At 42.0% G+C, this 19,152-nt stretch overlaps 8 pseudogenes; all 8 read left to right on the forward strand.

Annotated features, from left to right (window-relative positions):
- Window positions 1–1,614: 1,614 nt before the first annotated feature.
- LOC137116785 (5S ribosomal RNA) lies at window positions 1,615–1,733 on the forward strand (annotated as a pseudogene).
- An 855-nt stretch (window positions 1,734–2,588) lies between these two features.
- Window positions 2,589–2,707, forward strand: LOC137116937 (5S ribosomal RNA; annotated as a pseudogene).
- An 867-nt stretch (window positions 2,708–3,574) lies between these two features.
- On the forward strand, window positions 3,575–3,693 carry LOC137116999 (5S ribosomal RNA; annotated as a pseudogene).
- Window positions 3,694–5,984: 2,291 nt separating this feature from the next.
- LOC137116786 (5S ribosomal RNA) lies at window positions 5,985–6,103 on the forward strand (annotated as a pseudogene).
- Window positions 6,104–6,958: 855 nt separating this feature from the next.
- Window positions 6,959–7,077, forward strand: LOC137116938 (5S ribosomal RNA; annotated as a pseudogene).
- An 867-nt stretch (window positions 7,078–7,944) lies between these two features.
- On the forward strand, window positions 7,945–8,063 carry LOC137117000 (5S ribosomal RNA; annotated as a pseudogene).
- Window positions 8,064–10,343: 2,280 nt separating this feature from the next.
- On the forward strand, window positions 10,344–10,462 carry LOC137116787 (5S ribosomal RNA; annotated as a pseudogene).
- A 7,861-nt stretch (window positions 10,463–18,323) lies between these two features.
- On the forward strand, window positions 18,324–18,442 carry LOC137116973 (5S ribosomal RNA; annotated as a pseudogene).
- The last annotated feature ends 710 nt before the right edge of the window (window positions 18,443–19,152 follow it).

A 19,152-nucleotide genomic window follows, 5' to 3' on the forward strand; every position in this document is an offset into this window, starting at 1 on the left:
TGGTTTGGGGATCGGAGAGGGAACATGCTAATTTATCTTTGTATGTTGCACCCTGACCCCCTGGACAGGGGCGTAACAGACCAGTACAGTTATAGTAATATCAAATTTCATCAAATTTTGTTCTTTCATTGCTGTTTTGCTACTTTATTGGTTTTTCAACCATCGTGCTTCATTACTAGTAGACCATGTTACGGTCCTGGCCATATGTGTTGTTTTTATTTTCTCGTTCTTATAGGTGCCCTGCCTGATTGGCCGGATTGAGGGGCAGTACAGGAAGCTGATTGGTCCATCCTACACTTCCTGGAGTTTTAAAAGTACGGTTCCCAACAGCTAGCGAGGCTCTTTCTGGCAGCAGCACCTGTTTGCTGTTCTTGGTTTCCAAACCTTATTTAGCATTTTTGAATTGTTAGGTTTTGTGCCGTGGTTTTGTTTATAAATTGTATATTTTGTAATTCGTATTAAATCTGTAGGGGTGAACAGCCATTTTCTTTTGATTGTTTTCTCTTGTTTTCACATTAGGGAGTTAGGGTTAGCGACTGTCTTTTGGTTTGTTTATTTCTATCAGGCTAGCTAGCACTTTCTGTGGGAAATGGCTTATTTTGTTTATTATGTTGGCCTTGGTTCGCCCTAAGTTGTAGTGTCATGTTTTGTTTGACACTTTCTTTCGTTTAAAATAAATATCATTCTGTTGGAACATCTCGATACTGGATTTTGGTTTGGGGATCGGAGAGGGAACATGCTAATTTATCTTTGTATGTTGCACCCTGACCCCCTGGACAGGGGCGTAACAGACCAGTACAGTTATAGTAATATCAAATTTCATCAAATTTTGTTCTTTCATTGCTGTTTTGCTACTTTATTGGTTTGTCAACCATCGTGCTTCATTACTAGTAGACCATGTTACGGTCCTGGCCATATGTGTTGTTTTTATTTTGTTGTTCTTATAGGTGCCCTGCCTGATTGGCCGGGTTGGGGGGCAGTACAGGAAGCTGATTGGTCCATCCTACACTTCCTGGAGTTTTAAAAGTACGGTTCCCAACAGCTAGCGAGGCTCTTTCTGGCAGCAACACCTGTTTGCTGTTCTTGGTTTCCAAACCTTATTTAGCATTTTTGAATTGTTAGGTTTTGTGCCGTGGTTTTGTTTATAAATTGTATATTTTGTAATTCGTATTAAATCTGTAGGGGTGAACAGCCATTTTCTTTTGATTGTTTTCTCTTGTTTTCACATTAGGGAGTTAGGGTTAGCGACTGTCTTTTGGTTTGTTTATTTCTATCAGGCTAGCTAGCACTTTCTGTGGGAAATGGCTTATTTTGTTTATTATGTTGGCCTTGGTTCGCCCTGAGTTGTAGTGTCATGTTTTGTTTGACACTTTCTTTCGTTTAAAATAAATATCATTCTGTTGGAACATCTCGATCCTGGATTTTGGTTTGGGGATCGGAGAGGGAACATGCTAATTTATCTTTGTATGTTGCACCCTGACCCCCTGGACAGGGGCGTAACAGACCAGTACAGTTATAGTACTTTGTACTTTGCCACATTTATTTTCTTCTTAGCAAGTGTCATGCATTCTGCTTCTCCAGCGTTTTTAAGAGCTGTTGATGATGTCAAATGCAGCTTACGGCCACACCGCTCTCTAAGCGCCCGATCTCGTCCGATCTCGGCAGCCAAATAGAGCCGGGCCTGGTTAGTACTTGGTAGGAAGACCGCCTGGGAATACCAGGTGCTGTAAGCTTTTTTGCTTGGGTTTACGGGCAGCACAAGCTGGTGTTACTGCCTATTTATTCATAGAAATTTGCTATATTTTCATCAAATTTTGTTCTTTCATTGCTGTTTTGCTACTTTATTGGTTTTTCAACCATCGTGCTTCATTACTAGTAGACCATGTTACGGTCCTGGCCATATGTGTTGTTTTTATTTTGTTGTTCTTATAGGTGCCCTGCCTGATTGGCCGGATTGGGGGGCAGTACAGGAAGCTGATTGGTCCATCCTACACTTCCTGGAGTTTTAAAAGTACGGTTCCCAACAGCTAGCGAGGCTCTTTCTGGCAGTAACACCTGTTTGCTGTTCTTGGTTTCCAAACCTTATTTAGCATTTTTGAATTGTTAGGTTTTATGCCGTGGTTTTGTTTATAAATTGTATATTTTGTAAATAGTATTAAATCTGTTGGGGTGAACTGCCATTTTCTTTGGATTGTTTTCACTTTGGGAGTTAGGGTTAGCGACTGTCTTTTGGTTTGTTTATTTCTATCAGGCTAGCTAGCACTTTCTGTGGGAAATGGCTTATTTTGTTTATTATGTTGGCCTTGGTTCGCTCTGAATTGTAGTGTCATGTTTTGTTTGACACTTTCTTTCGTTTAAAATAAATATCATTCTGTTGGAACATCTCGATCCTGGATTTTGGTTTGGGGATCGGAGAGGGAACATGCTAATTTATCTTTGTATGTTGCACCCTGACCCCCTTGACAGGGGCGTAACAGACCAGTACAGTTATAGTACTTTGTACTTTGCCACATTTATCTTCTTCTTAGCAAGTGTCATGCATTCTGCTTCTCCAGCGTTTTTAAGAGCTGTTGACGATGTCAAATGCAGCTTACGGCCACACCGCTCTCTAAGCGCCCGATCTCGTCCGATCTTGGCAGCCAAATAGAGCCGGGCCTGGTTAGTACTTGGTAGGAAGACCGCGTGGGAATACCAGGTGCTGTAAGCTTTTTTGCTTGGGTTTACGGGCAGCACAAGCTGGTGTTACTGCCTATTTATTCATAGAAATTGTTCTATATTTTCATCAAATTTTGTTCTTTCATTACTGTTTTGCTACTTTATTGGTTTGTCAACCATCGTGCTTCATTACTAGTAGACCATGTTACGGTCCTGGCCATATGTGTTGTTTTTATTTTCTTGTTCTTATAGGTGCCCTGCCTGATTGGCCGGATTGGGGGGCAGTACAGGAAGCTGATTGGTCCATCCTACACTTCCTGGAGTTTTAAAAGTACGGTTCCCAACAGCTAGCGAGGCTCTTTCTGGCAGCAGCACCTGTTTGCTGTTCTTGGTTTCCAAACTTTATTTAGCATTTTTGAATTGTTAGGTTTTATGCCGTGGTTTTGTTTATAAATTGTATATTTTGTAAATAGTATTAAATCTGTAGGGGTGAACAGCCATTTTCTTTTGATTGTTTTCTCTTGTTTTCACATTAGGGAGTTAGGGTTAGCGACTGTCTTTTGGATTGTTTATTTCTATCAGGCTAGCTAGCACTTTCTGTGGGAAATGGCTTATTTTGTTTATTATGTTGGCCTTGGTTCGCCCTGAGTTGTAGTGTCATGTTTTGTTTGACACTTTCTTTCGTTTAAAATAAATATCATTCTGTTGGAACATCTCGATACTGGATTTTGGTTTGGGGATCGGAGAGGGAACATGCTAATTTATCTTTGTATGTTGCACCCTGACCCCCTAGACAGGGGCGTAACAGACCAGTACAGTTATAGTACTTTGTACATTGCCACATTTATCTTCTTCTTAGCAAGTGTCATGCATTCTGCTTCTCCAGCGTTTTTAAGAGCTGTTGATGATGTCAAATGCAGCTTACGGCCACACAGCTCTCTAAGCGCCCGATCTCGTCCGATCTCGGCAGCCAAATAGAGCCGGGCCTGGTTAGTACTTGGTAGGAAGACTGCCTGGGAATACCAGGTGCTGTAAGCTTTTTTTCTTGGGTTTACGGGCAGCACAAGCTGGTGTTACTGCCTATTTATTCATAGAAATTGTTCTATATTTTCATCAAATTTTGTTCTTTCATTGCTGTTTTGCTACTTTATTGGTTTGTCAACCATCGTGCTTCATTACTAGTAGACCATGTTACGGTCCTGGCCATATGTGTTGTTTTTGATTTGTTGTTCTTATAGGTGCCCTGCCTGATTGGCCGGATTGAGGGGCAGTACAGGAAGCTGATTGGTCCATCCTACACTTCCTGGAGTTTTAAAAGTACGGTTCCCAACAGCTAGCGAGGCTCTTTCTGGCAGCAGCACCTGTTTGCTGTTCTTGGTTTCCAAACCTTATTTAGCATTTTTGAATTGTTAGGTTTTGTGCCGTGGTTTTGTTTATAAATTGTATATTTTGTAATTCGTATTAAATCTGTAGGGGTGAACAGCCATTTTCTTTTGATTGTTTTCTCTTGTTTTCACATTAGGGAGTTAGGGTTAGCGACTGTCTTTTGGTTTGTTTATTTCTATCAGGCTAGCTAGCACTTTCTGTGGGAAATGGCTTATTTTGTTTATTATGTTGGCCTTGGTTCGCCCTGAGTTGTAGTGTCATGTTTTGTTTGACACTTTCTTTCGTTTAAAATAAATATCATTCTGTTGGAACATCTCGATACTGGATTTTGGTTTGGGGATCGGAGAGGGAACATGCTAATTTATCTTTGTATGTTGCACCCTGACCCCCTGGACAGGGGCGTAACAGACCAGTACAGTTATAGTAATATCAAATTTCATCAAATTTTGTTCTTTCATTGCTGTTTTGCTACTTTATTGGTTTTTCAACCATCGTGCTTCATTACTAGTAGACCATGTTACGGTCCTGGCCATATGTGTTGTTTTTATTTTCTCGTTCTTATAGGTGCCCTGCCTGATTGGCCGGATTGAGGGGCAGTACAGGAAGCTGATTGGTCCATCCTACACTTCCTGGAGTTTTAAAAGTACGGTTCCCAACAGCTAGCGAGGCTCTTTCTGGCAGCAGCACCTGTTTGCTGTTCTTGGTTTCCAAACCTTATTTAGCATTTTTGAATTGTTAGGTTTTGTGCCGTGGTTTTGTTTATAAATTGTATATTTTGTAATTCGTATTAAATCTGTAGGGGTGAACAGCCATTTTCTTTTGATTGTTTTCTCTTGTTTTCACATTAGGGAGTTAGGGTTAGCGACTGTCTTTTGGTTTGTTTATTTCTATCAGGCTAGCTAGCACTTTCTGTGGGAAATGGCTTATTTTGTTTATTATGTTGGCCTTGGTTCGCCCTAAGTTGTAGTGTCATGTTTTGTTTGACACTTTCTTTCGTTTAAAATAAATATCATTCTGTTGGAACATCTCGATACTGGATTTTGGTTTGGGGATCGGAGAGGGAACATGCTAATTTATCTTTGTATGTTGCACCCTGACCCCCTGGACAGGGGCGTAACAGACCAGTACAGTTATAGTAATATCAAATTTCATCAAATTTTGTTCTTTCATTGCTGTTTTGCTACTTTATTGGTTTGTCAACCATCGTGCTTCATTACTAGTAGACCATGTTACGGTCCTGGCCATATGTGTTGTTTTTATTTTGTTGTTCTTATAGGTGCCCTGCCTGATTGGCCGGGTTGGGGGGCAGTACAGGAAGCTGATTGGTCCATCCTACACTTCCTGGAGTTTTAAAAGTACGGTTCCCAACAGCTAGCGAGGCTCTTTCTGGCAGCAACACCTGTTTGCTGTTCTTGGTTTCCAAACCTTATTTAGCATTTTTGAATTGTTAGGTTTTGTGCCGTGGTTTTGTTTATAAATTGTATATTTTGTAATTCGTATTAAATCTGTAGGGGTGAACAGCCATTTTCTTTTGATTGTTTTCTCTTGTTTTCACATTAGGGAGTTAGGGTTAGCGACTGTCTTTTGGTTTGTTTATTTCTATCAGGCTAGCTAGCACTTTCTGTGGGAAATGGCTTATTTTGTTTATTATGTTGGCCTTGGTTCGCCCTGAGTTGTAGTGTCATGTTTTGTTTGACACTTTCTTTCGTTTAAAATAAATATCATTCTGTTGGAACATCTCGATCCTGGATTTTGGTTTGGGGATCGGAGAGGGAACATGCTAATTTATCTTTGTATGTTGCACCCTGACCCCCTGGACAGGGGCGTAACAGACCAGTACAGTTATAGTACTTTGTACTTTGCCACATTTATTTTCTTCTTAGCAAGTGTCATGCATTCTGCTTCTCCAGCGTTTTTAAGAGCTGTTGATGATGTCAAATGCAGCTTACGGCCACACCGCTCTCTAAGCGCCCGATCTCGTCCGATCTCGGCAGCCAAATAGAGCCGGGCCTGGTTAGTACTTGGTAGGAAGACCGCCTGGGAATACCAGGTGCTGTAAGCTTTTTTGCTTGGGTTTACGGGCAGCACAAGCTGGTGTTACTGCCTATTTATTCATAGAAATTTGCTATATTTTCATCAAATTTTGTTCTTTCATTGCTGTTTTGCTACTTTATTGGTTTTTCAACCATCGTGCTTCATTACTAGTAGACCATGTTACGGTCCTGGCCATATGTGTTGTTTTTATTTTGTTGTTCTTATAGGTGCCCTGCCTGATTGGCCGGATTGGGGGGCAGTACAGGAAGCTGATTGGTCCATCCTACACTTCCTGGAGTTTTAAAAGTACGGTTCCCAACAGCTAGCGAGGCTCTTTCTGGCAGTAACACCTGTTTGCTGTTCTTGGTTTCCAAACCTTATTTAGCATTTTTGAATTGTTAGGTTTTATGCCGTGGTTTTGTTTATAAATTGTATATTTTGTAAATAGTATTAAATCTGTTGGGGTGAACTGCCATTTTCTTTGGATTGTTTTCACTTTGGGAGTTAGGGTTAGCGACTGTCTTTTGGTTTGTTTATTTCTATCAGGCTAGCTAGCACTTTCTGTGGGAAATGGCTTATTTTGTTTATTATGTTGGCCTTGGTTCGCTCTGAATTGTAGTGTCATGTTTTGTTTGACACTTTCTTTCGTTTAAAATAAATATCATTCTGTTGGAACATCTCGATCCTGGATTTTGGTTTGGGGATCGGAGAGGGAACATGCTAATTTATCTTTGTATGTTGCACCCTGACCCCCTTGACAGGGGCGTAACAGACCAGTACAGTTATAGTACTTTGTACTTTGCCACATTTATCTTCTTCTTAGCAAGTGTCATGCATTCTGCTTCTCCAGCGTTTTTAAGAGCTGTTGACGATGTCAAATGCAGCTTACGGCCACACCGCTCTCTAAGCGCCCGATCTCGTCCGATCTTGGCAGCCAAATAGAGCCGGGCCTGGTTAGTACTTGGTAGGAAGACCGCGTGGGAATACCAGGTGCTGTAAGCTTTTTTGCTTGGGTTTACGGGCAGCACAAGCTGGTGTTACTGCCTATTTATTCATAGAAATTGTTCTATATTTTCATCAAATTTTGTTCTTTCATTTCTGTTTTGCTACTTTATTGGTTTGTCAACCATCGTGCTTCATTACTAGTAGACCATGTTACGGTCCTGGCCATATGTGTTGTTTTTATTTTCTTGTTCTTATAGGTGCCCTGCCTGATTGGCCGGATTGGGGGGCAGTACAGGAAGCTGATTGGTCCATCCTACACTTCCTGGAGTTTTAAAAGTACGGTTCCCAACAGCTAGCGAGGCTCTTTCTGGCAGCAGCACCTGTTTGCTGTTCTTGGTTTCCAAACCTTATTTAGCATTTTTGAATTGTTAGGTTTTGTGCCGTGGTTTTGTTTATAAATTGTATATTTTGTAATTCGTATTAAATCTGTAGGGGTGAACAGCCATTTTCTTTTGATTGTTTTCTCTTGTTTTCACATTAGGGAGTTAGGGTTAGCGACTGTCTTTTGGATTGTTTATTTCTATCAGGCTAGCTAGCACTTTCTGTGGGAAATGGCTTATTTTGTTTATTATGTTGGCCTTGGTTCGCCCTGAGTTGTAGTGTCATGTTTTGTTTGACACTTTCTTTCGTTTAAAATAAATATCATTCTGTTGGAACATCTCGATACTGGATTTTGGTTTGGGGATCGGAGAGGGAACATGCTAATTTATCTTTGTATGTTGCACCCTGACCCCCTAGACAGGGGCGTAACAGACCAGTACAGTTATAGTACTTTGTACTTTGCCACATTTATCTTCTTCTTAGCAAGTGTCATGCATTCTGCTTCTCCAGCGTTTTTAAGAGCTGTTGATGATGTCAAATGCAGCTTACGGCCACACAGCTCTCTAAGCGCCCGATCTCGTCCGATCTCGGCAGCCAAATAGAGCCGGGCCTGGTTAGTACTTGGTAGGAAGACTGCCTGGGAATACCAGGTGCTGTAAGCTTTTTTTCTTGGGTTTACGGGCAGCACAAGCTGGTGTTACTGCCTATTTATTCATAGAAATTGTTCTATATTTTCATAAAATTTTGTTCTTTCATTGCTGTTTTGCTACTTTATTGGTTTGTCAACCATCGTGCTTCATTACTAGTAGACCATGTTACGGTCCTGGCCATATGTGTTGTTTTTGATTTGTTGTTCTTATAGGTGCCCTGCCTGATTGGCCGGATTGAGGGGCAGTACAGGAAGCTGATTGGTCCATCCTACACTTCCTGGAGTTTTAAAAGTACGGTTCCCAACAGCTAGCGAGGCTCTTTCTGGCAGCAGCACCTGTTTGCTGTTCTTGGTTTCCAAACCTTATTTAGCATTTTTGAATTGTTAGGTTTTGTGCCGTGGTTTTGTTTATAAATTGTATATTTTGTAATTCGTATTAAATCTGTAGGGGTGAACAGCCATTTTCTTTTGATTGTTTTCTCTTGTTTTCACATTAGGGAGTTAGGGTTAGCGACTGTCTTTTGGTTTGTTTATTTCTATCAGGCTAGCTAGCACTTTCTGTGGGAAATGGCTTATTTTGTTTATTATGTTGGCCTTGGTTCGCCCTGAGTTGTAGTGTCATGTTTTGTTTGACACTTTCTTTCGTTTAAAATAAATATCATTCTGTTGGAACATCTCGATACTGGATTTTGGTTTGGGGATCGGAGAGGGAACATGCTAATTTATCTTTGTATGTTGCACCCTGACCCCCTGGACAGGGGCGTAACAGACCAGTACAGTTATAGTAATATCAAATTTCATCAAATTTTGTTCTTTCATTGCTGTTTTGCTACTTTATTGGTTTTTCAACCATCGTGCTTCATTACTAGTAGACCATGTTACGGTCCTGGCCATATGTGTTGTTTTTATTTTGTTGTTCTTATAGGTGCCCTGCCTGATTGGCCGGGTTGGGGGGCAGTACAGGAAGCTGATTGGTCCATCCTACACTTCCTGGAGTTTTAAAAGTACGGTTCCCAACAGCTAGCGAGGCTCTTTCTGGCAGCAACACCTGTTTGCTGTTCTTGGTTTCCAAACCTTATTTAGCATTTTTGAATTGTTAGGTTTTGTGCCGTGGTTTTGTTTATAAATTGTATATTTTGTAATTCGTATTAAATCTGTAAGGGTGAACAGCCATTTTCTTTTGATTGTTTTCTCTTGTTTTCACATTAGGGAGTTAGGCTTAGCGACTGTCTTTTGGTTTGTTTATTTCTATCAGGCTAGCTAGCACTTTCTGTGGGAAATGGCTTATTTTGTTTATTATGTTGGCCTTGGTTCGCCCTGAGTTGTAGTGTCATGTTTTGTTTGACACTTTCTTTCGTTTAAAATAAATATCATTCTGTTGGAACATCTCGATACTGGATTTTTGTTTGGGGATCGGAGAGGGAACATGCTAATTTATCTTTGTATGTTGCACCCTGACCCCCTGGACAGGGGCGTAACAGACCAGTACAGTTATAGTAATATCAAATTTCATCAAATTTTATTCTTTCATTGCTGTTTTGCTACTTTATTGGTTTTTCAACCATCGTGCTTCATTACTAGTAGACCATGTTACGGTCCTGGCCATATGTGTTGTTTTTATTTTGTTGTTCTTATAGGTGCCCTGCCTGATTGGCCGGGTTGGGGGGCAGTACAGGAAGCTGATTGGTCCATCCTACACTTCCTGGAGTTTTAAAAGTACGGTTCCCAACAGCTAGCGAGGCTCTTTCTGGCAGCAACACCTGTTTGCTGTTCTTGGTTTCCAAACCTTATTTAGCATTTTTGAATTGTTAGGTTTTGTGCCGTGGTTTTGTTTATAAATTGTATATTTTGTAATTCGTATTAAATCTGTAGGGGTGAACTGCCATTTTCTTTGGATTGTTTTCACTTTGGGAGTTAGGGTTAGCGACTGTCTTTTGGTTTGTTTATTTCTATCAGGCTAGCTAGCACTTTCTGTGGGAAATGGCTTATTTTGTTTATTATGTTGGCCTTGGTTCGCCCTGAGTTGTAGTGTCATGTTTTGTTTGACACTTTCTTTCGTTTAAAATAAATATCATTCTGTTGGAACATCTCGATACTGGATTTTGGTTTGGGGATCGGAGAGGGAACATGCTAATTTATCTTTGTATGTTGCACCCTGACCCCCTGGACAGGGGCGTAACAGACCAGTACAGTTATAGTACTTTGTACTTTGCCACATTTATCTTCTTCTTAGCAAGTGTCATGCATTCTGCTTCTCCAGCGTTTTTAAGAGCTGTTGACTATGTCAAATGCAGCTTACGGCCACACCGCTCTCTAAGCGCCCGATCTCGTCCGATCTCGGCAGCCAAATAGAGCCGGGCCTGGTTAGTACTTGGTAGGAAGACCGCCTGGGAATACCAGGTGCTGTAAGCTTTTTTACTTGGGTTTACGGGCAGCACAAACTGGTGTTACTGCCTATTTATTCATAGAAATTGTTGTATATTTTCATCAAATTTTGTTCTTTCATTGCTGTTTTGCTACTTTATTGGTTTGTCAACCATCGTGCTTCATTACTAGTAGACCATGTTACGGTCCTGGCCATATGTGTTGTTTTTATTTTGTCGTTCTTATAGGTGCCCTGCCTGATTGGCCGGATTGAGGGGCAGTACAGGAAGCTGATTGGTCCATCCTACACTTCCTGGAGTTTTAAAAGTACGGTTCCCAACAGCTAGCGAGGCTCCTTCTGGCATCAGCACCTGTTTGCTGTTCTTGGTTTCCAAACCTTATTTAGCATTTTTGAATTGTTAGGTTTTGTGCCGTGGTTTTGTTTATAAATTGTATATTTTGTAAATAGTATTAAATCTGTAGGGGTGAACAGCCATTTTCTTTTGATTGTTTTCTCTTTTTTTCACATTAGGGAGTTAGGGTTAGCGACTGTCTTTTGGTTTGTTTATTTCTATCGGGCTAGCTAGCACTTTCTGTGGGAAATGTTCGTTTAAAATAAATATCATTCTGTTGGAACATCTCGATCCTGGATTTTGGTTTGGGGATCAGAGAGGGAACATACTAATTTATCTTTGTATGTTGCACCCTGAACCCCTAGACAGGGGCGTAACAGACCAGTACAGTTATAGTACTTTGTACTTTGCCACATTTATCTTCTTCTTAGCAAGTGTCATGCATTCTGCTTCTCCAGCGTTTTTAAGAGCTGTTGATGATGTCAAATGCAGCTTACGGCCACACCGCTCTCTAAGCGCCCGATTGGAGGAGGACAGGGGTATGGTCTTTCTGAGTCAGTGTGCTTTCAGGAAGGGACACGTATGTGAGCTGCTTCGCGTTTGACGTGCATTTTTCGTTTTCGTATTAGTGTTTGGCCTATCCAGTGTAGTGCGTTTGAGTTTGTATTCATTATTTTTATGAAACCCCCCGGCGGAGTTTCTCCGTTCGGGGGCGCCTTTATTTTTTGTGGTTTTTCTAGTTTTTGAACTTTTTTGGGTTTTCTTTTTCGCGCGATTTCTGATAGACTGCTCATAATGGAGAACGGCAGAGGCATGCGAGAAGAAGAAGCCTGTTTAACAGTGGCTGGAAAGAGTGGAAGGAGAAGAATGGATACGGAGAAAATTGGCGTCTATGGGGAAAGCGCATGGAGAGGGAATGAGCTGGAGCTGGCGGAGGAGACGAGGAAGTCGCTGAATAAGGGTGTCAAGCAGATTGAGAAAAGAATGGAGATTGCAAAGGAGCGGCCTGGACGGAGAATGGAGAATGACTGTTTGGCGGCAGATGAGAGACAACAGGGAGAACGGGTAAGCACGCGATCGGAGCCGGGTGGAGCGACAGAGACACGGAAAGAAATGCGGTATGATAGGGACTTGACTGTATTGGCTGAGGTGGTGGGAGAAGAGAAAGTTAAGACAATGGAACTGCTGAGAGCAATGCGTGATGTGTGTGGAGGCATCGTTGCATTGCGTGAGACGGGGCCGAATAAATATGAGGTGACGGTCAAGAGCGAAGCTGGAAAGAAAAGACTTTTAGATGGATTTAAAGTGGGTAGAGCAGTGGTGATGGTGAAAACTTTAGTTATCGATGAATTGGTGGTGTCATTTTTGAATTTGCCTGCCTATATTGCGGATGAGGACATTTTAGAAAAACTGGATGTGTGGGGAGTGAGAGCAATCTCTCCTATTAAAAGACGGTTGTGGCCTGGGACTGACGTGGCGGACGGAACAAGATATGTAAAAGTTAAATTTAATGAAACTGTGCAGTCATTACCATATTCCTCGAAATTTATGACGGCCACAGGGCCAGAATACTTCAGAGTTATTCATAATAATCAAGTTAAAGTGTGTAGGATGTGTTTACAGCCTGGGCATATAGTTAGAGATTGCCCAGATTTCACATGCTTTAAATGCAATAAACAGGGTCATTATGCACGTGAGTGTGATGCCTGGGTGCACAGGTGTGTTGCGTGCCATGCCCCAGCGGAGCAATGTAATTGCCATAATGCAGGTGAAGGGGAAGGGGAGGTAGACCGGGACTCCATCTCTGATGATGAGTGGAGTAATGTCAGGCCTGCAGAGGAGCCAGCCCTGGGTAGCAAGACAGAGAGTGGGAATGAGCTTGGAGATGAGGTGGTGTCACAGAGTGCTGACTTGTTGGTGCAAGAGGGCATAAGAAATGAGGGGGTCGATGAGCTAGGATCCAGTATGGATCATGTGCTGGCGGACTGGAGCGGGGATGCGGCGAGTCGCCCTGAAGGGGGCTGGCTAGGCTCACCACGGCCTGAGCCGAATGAGCCTCACTCTCAAAATGAAATAGAGTCCACCACTCGAATACCCACTTCTGATGTAGCCCTGCTGGCTCCCCAGGCTAGTAGCGTGGACTCAGATTTAGAGATGGATGTCCAATGGGTAAAACGGGTCAGGAAGAGGGCACAGCAGGGTAAGCCAAGTGGAACTGAGGGAGGGTATAGAAATAAAGGTAAGAAATATGCCAAAAAATGACAGGGCCGATTTTAGTTTTTTTTCTGGGAATGCTGCTTCTCTCTCAAAATTTGAATGGTCTTAAAAACTTTGAGAAAATTGAACAGCTTTGCGGGAAAATGCTGTGTGACATCCTGTGCGTCCAGGAATGCAGGTGGACCTCTGAGACAATAAAAAGCATAAAGTGCTTTTGGAGAGGGGATCTTTTTTATTCTCTCTCCCCAGACAAAACTGCAGGGGTAGCAATCTTTGTAAAGCCTGGATTGTTTGAGAGTGTCCTGCAAATTTCTAAGGATGATCAGGGAAGGCTACTGGTGATTGATGTAATTGAACAGAGTCAGAGATATAGAATTGTGAATTTATATGGGCCAAATAGGGAAGGAGAGAGGAGGGTTTTTTTCAGGCGCTGTAAAAGATGGACAGATGATCGCTCGGTGGTGATAGGGGACTGGAATTTGACACTGGCTAGGATAGATGTGGGTGTCAACAATAAATTTAAGAATGACACTAGTAGGTCGGCTGTGTTTGAATGGATGGAAGAGTGTGACTTGATGGATGCATGGAGAGTACTGAACCCCGGTACCCGTGCGTATTCGCGCAGGCAAGTGGTGTTGGGCAGGCTGAAACAATCTAGAATAGATTTGTGCTTGCTAGCGTCAGGTTTGGTTACGGTTTTAAATAACTGTAAATATGAGTTTTGCACTTGGAGTGATCATGCCTCTCTGAGAGTGGCTCTAGGGGAGGGCAGGGTGCAGAGGAATGGGGGCTTGTGGTGCTTTAATTCAAGCCTCTTAGAGGATGGGTTTTTTAGGGCAAAAATGGAGTCTTTTCTCTCTGCTCTATGTGATCAAAGTGAGTTTGTGGTTGACATCATTGAGTGGTGGGAGCGCACTAAGTTAAAAATCAAGAAGCGCTGCATCGCATTGAGCAGAGAGAAAAGACAAAGAGAGAAAAGAGAGGAGGATGAGCAGAGGGACCGCCTGAAAAAGGAGCTTGAGTTGGTTGAGGCTGGGTGTGGACATCCGTTGGAGACGTATCTTGTGCTGAGGGAGCAGTTGAGACAGCTGGATGAGAGAAAATGCGGGGGTGCAATGATCCGCAGCAAAGCGCAGCATATGTTGAAAGGTGAGCGCTGTACTGCATTTTTTCTGGGTTTGGAAAAGAGGAAACAGACCAAAACATATATTTCTGAAATAAAGGACTCGGAGGGTAACACACATACTGATTCAGTGGATATTTTACAAACCGTGCAAGATTTCTATTCCAATTTGTTTAGTAGGCAAAAGATATCACAGATAAAGTTAAATCAAGTACTTGGGAAAATTAGCTGCTCCCTCAGTCACGAGGATGCGGCTTTGTGTGATGAAAACATCCAGCTGGAAGAAGTGAAAGAGGCAATCTTAGCCCTGAATACATCAAGGAGCCCAGGTTCGGACGGTCTCTAAGCTGAATTCTATCAGCATTTCAGTTACCTGCTTGCCCCTGTCCTCTGCAGACTGTTTTTGGCCATACAGGAGGAGGGCAGGTGCGCAGAGTCCTTCATGAGGGGAGTGATCACTCTAGTGTATAAAAATAAAGGGGAAAAATCTGACCTAGCAAACTATAGACCAATTAGCCTGCTCAACACTGACTATAAGATCCTGACTAAGGTACTGGGTTTTAGGCTCAAAGGAGTGATCGGCTCGATAATTGGGCCTACCCAGACTTACAGTATTCCTGGGAGGGATATTGCTGACTGCATCCTGTCAACAAAGTTGTCTTTTGAAAATCTAATGATGACAGGGGGCATATACCTCAGTGTTGACTTGGAGAAGGCATTTGACAGGGTCAGTCATGAGTTTCTCTTTGGATGTCTGGGGGTTTTTGGGTTCGGCCCAATTTTTCGAGAATGGGTGAAGTTGTTGTACAGCCGGGCTACTAGTGTCGTGAAATGTAACGGCCTCTTAACAGATCCTTTCCCCCTAGAGAGATCAGTAAGGCAGGGATGTCCGCTGTCTGCTATGCTATATGCAATTGTAGCAGAGCCTCTTGCACAATCCATTATAACCGATCCGCTTATCAAGGGGATAACATCTCCCAAAGGTAATGAGTTCAAAATAGCTCAGTATGCGGATGATATAAGTATTATGGTTAAGGATGGTGAGAGTTTACAACAGGTGCTAAAGCACCTTGAAGCATATGAGCAGGCGGCGGGAGCGCGAGTTAATAGGGAGAAATCCAGCCTTATTTGTGGGCCCGGGTCTGCTCTAGGGGATGTGGGTCTGAATTTTAAAAGGGGTGAGACTGAGGTCAAGCTACTTGGGATATATATTTGTCCTCAGCCGCTGGTCAGCGTCCGCAAAACCTGGGAGGAGAGGCTCGCGTGGTGTAGGTCCAGGCTTGGGCTGTGGAAGATGAGAGGTCTTGGGCTGAAGGGAAGAGTGGTCATTATAAACTCCATAATAGTGCCGGGGCTGGTCTATGCCATGCAGGTCTGTCACCTGCCGGGCGATGTACTGTCCGGGCTGTGCAGCGCTATCAGCGGTTTCTTGTGGAAAGGCAAGGCCTTCACTATTGCTCACAAGACACTAGTTGGGCCATACGCAAAAGGGGGTTTGAATCTCTGTGATTTGAAAACCAAATTAATATCTTTAAGACTGAAACTTTTTAAAAAATGGCTATATGATAAGACAGATTATATTTGGAAGGACTACTTGGACGCAGAGATAAGGAGGAGGGGTGCGTGTGGGGAGTACAATTTATGCAGCAGTGCGCTGGCACGGCCTGTGGCAGATGCAGACCCACTTTTCCAGGAGGCCGCTGAGGCGTGGGTTCAGGTCTTGCCACATCTAGAGTGCAAATTGATTTCGAAAGTAGATGTACTTAAGCAACCAATCTTTGGTAACCCGCGTCTCGGTGGCCGGGAGAGATTCCTGGTTAGCCGGGGGGCCTTAAATGGGGTGTTTCACCAAATTGGGGATGTTCTGGACCAGACAGGGGCCTTAAACCCTCTGGAAGTCCTTAAAAAAGTAAGAAGGACAGGTGTGAACATCAGATGGGCCAAGGTGTTACATTTCTGTACAGATATCTGTCAGAGAATGCCACTGGAATGGAGGGAGAAGTTGCAGGAAGCAGATGGTGAGCTGGTGGGGGATGGCAGAATTGATTTTTCACTCTCCTGTGATCTCAAAAATAGGGATTTCAAAGATTTACAGTCAAAATTTTGGTACAAGGTTCTAACTGACAAGATATTCAAACAGCCCACAGCAAACTCCTCATGGTCGCATGTGTTCCCTACCCGACCCACTTCTACAATCTGGACTAATATGCATGATAAATGGCTCCCCCCTGCGATAGCTAATACAAATTTCAGACTGCGTCACAGGAGAGTGCTTGTCTCTGTCGTCCTACACCAGATCAGTAAGCACACATATGTGAGAACATGTGCGGTCTGCGGGATGGAGGATGAGGATTTTAATCACTTGTTGTTGTGCTGTGCGGTCACACAAAAATTCAGGAATTGGGTAAAAAGTTTATTAAGAAATAAGTGTAAGGTGACTGGTTTGGAAGGTGAGGCATGGGATTGGGTGTGGTGTTTTGGGTTAGACAAGGGACATACAAAAATAAATGTGGGGTTAGTGAATTTCTTGTTGAGTGTAGCTCGTCATGTTGTGTATATAGCCAGGAATTATGCATTGTATGAAGGGAAAAAGATGAAGAGGGTGTTGATTTTTCAAAATATGGTGTCACATTATTTGAGTATTCTGTTTTCGGTTGATAATGAGGGGTTTCTCATTAAATGGGGGGTAAAAAATGATTTATGTGTGTTAGATGGGGAGGGTAGATTGCACTTTGATTTTGGGTGAATTTTATTGACCTATTATTGTATATGTATTTGTATGTATGTATGTGTGTGTGTATATATATTTATATATATATAAATATATATATATATGGGTATGTGTATGTGTATATGAATGTATATGTGTATAATGTATGTGTGTGTGTGTTTGTATATATGTTTGTATGTATATATATGTATATATATAGATATGGATGTATATAGAGAGGTATATGTGTGTAAAAGTATGGGTGTATATATATATATATAGATCTATATATATATATAGATATATAGATCTATATATATATAGATATATATAGATAGATAGATATATGACAGGTTTACAATGTGTGGTTATGGTTATCCCCCTATATTTATAAATATATGTATTTACATTAGAGAAATAGATCTTGCTTTAAGTTGTTTAATTTAGTTGAAAGGCCTATGGATGTAATGTTTTGTTTACTTATCTCTGTATATACCTAATTTCTTTTTGTAAAGTGTATTTTTGATAATAAAAAGATAAAAAAAAAAAAAAAAAAAAGAAGCGCCCGATCTCGGCCGATCTCGGCAGCCAAATAGGGCCGGGCCTGGTTAGTACTTGGTAGGAAGACCGCCTGGGAATACCAGGTGCTGTAAGCTTTTTTGCTTGGGTTTACGGGCAGCACAAGCTGGTGTTACTGCCTATTTATTCATAGAAATTGTTCTATATTTTCATCAAATTTTGTTTTTTCATTGCTGTTTTGCTACTTTATTGGTTTGTCAATCATCGTGCTTCATTACTAGTAGACCATGTTACAGTCCTGGCCATATGTGTTGTTTTTATTTAGTTGTTCTTATAGGTGCCCTGCCTGATTGGCCAGATTGGGGGGCAGTGCAGGAAGCTGATTGGTGCATCCTACACTTCCTGGAGTTTTAAAAGTACGGTTCCCAACAGCTAGCGAGGCTCTTTCTGGCAACAGCACCTGTTTGCTGTTCTTGGTTTCCAAACCTTATTTAGCATTTTTGAATGGTTAGGTTTTGTGCTGTGGTTTTGTTTATAAATTGTATATTTTGTCAATAGTATTAAATCTGTAGGGGTGAACTGCCTTTTTCTTTGGACTGTTTTCACATTAGGGAGTTAGGGTTAGCGACTGTCTTTTGGTTTGTTTATTTCTATCAGGCTAGCTAGCACTTTCTGTGGGAAATGGCTTATTTTGTTTATTATGTTGGCCTTGGTTCGCCCTGAGTTGTAGTGTCATGTTTTGTTTGACACTTTCTTTCGTTTAAAATAAATATCAGTCTGTTGGAACATCTCGATCCTGGATTTTGGTTTGGGGATCGGAGAGGGAACATGCTAATTTATCTTTGTATGTTGCACCCTGACCCCCTAGACAGGGGCGTAACAGACCAGTACAGTTATAGTACTTTGCCACATTTATTTTCTTCTTAGCAAGTGTCATGCATTCTGCTTCTCCAGCGTTTTTAAGAGCTGTTGATGATGTCAAATGCAGCTTACGGCCACACCGCTCTCTAAGCGCCCGATCTCGTCCGATCACGGCAGCCAAATAGAGCCGGGCCTGGTTAGTACTTGGTAGGAAGACCGCCTGGGAATTCCAGGTGCTGTAAGCTTTTTTGCTTGGGTTTACGGGCAGCACAAGCTGGTGCTACTGCCTATTTATTCATAGAAATTGTTCTATATTTTCATCCAATTTTGTTCTTTCATTGCTGTTTTGCTACTTTATTGGTTTGTCAACCATCGTGCTTCTTTACTACTAGACCAGTACCGTTTTAGTACTTTGCCACATTTATCTTCTTCTTAGCGAGTGTCATGCTTTCCACTTCTCCAGCTGTTGCAATGATATTTCCATGCTGAACTGAGTTGTTCTGGCTCAAATATGAAGGCAAACCCACTTTCCTTTCAGTATTTTGCTGCATTTAGCAGAAACAATCATATGTGCTCATTCGGCTTGAAAATGCTTTTAAGCGCATAAAAACTTCCACTCTTGATTTCTGGCTAAATAAAAGCTGTAGCAATGATATTTCCATGCTGAACTGAGTTGTTCTGGGTCAAATATGAAGGCAAACCCACTTTCCTTTCAGTATTTTGTGTCACGTTTAGGTTAAGGGATGGACCCAAGAGAAGAGACAGAGCGAGGGTTTGCAAAATAAGGGGCTTTTATTGAAAGAGATGTAAAAGATGAACAGGACCAGCACACGAAAGGAGTTAACTTGAAAACAAGAGGGGAACCGAATTACCAGAAATAAACACAGCTCGGGCTCAGGGGACAAGTTAGAGAAAGAAGAAGAAAGAACTAACAGAGGCTACTGGGTAAATCAGG

This window comes from Channa argus, unplaced genomic scaffold (genome assembly GCF_033026475.1).
Source record: "Channa argus isolate prfri unplaced genomic scaffold, Channa argus male v1.0 Contig032, whole genome shotgun sequence".
Lineage (NCBI taxonomy): Eukaryota > Metazoa > Chordata > Actinopteri > Anabantiformes > Channidae > Channa > Channa argus.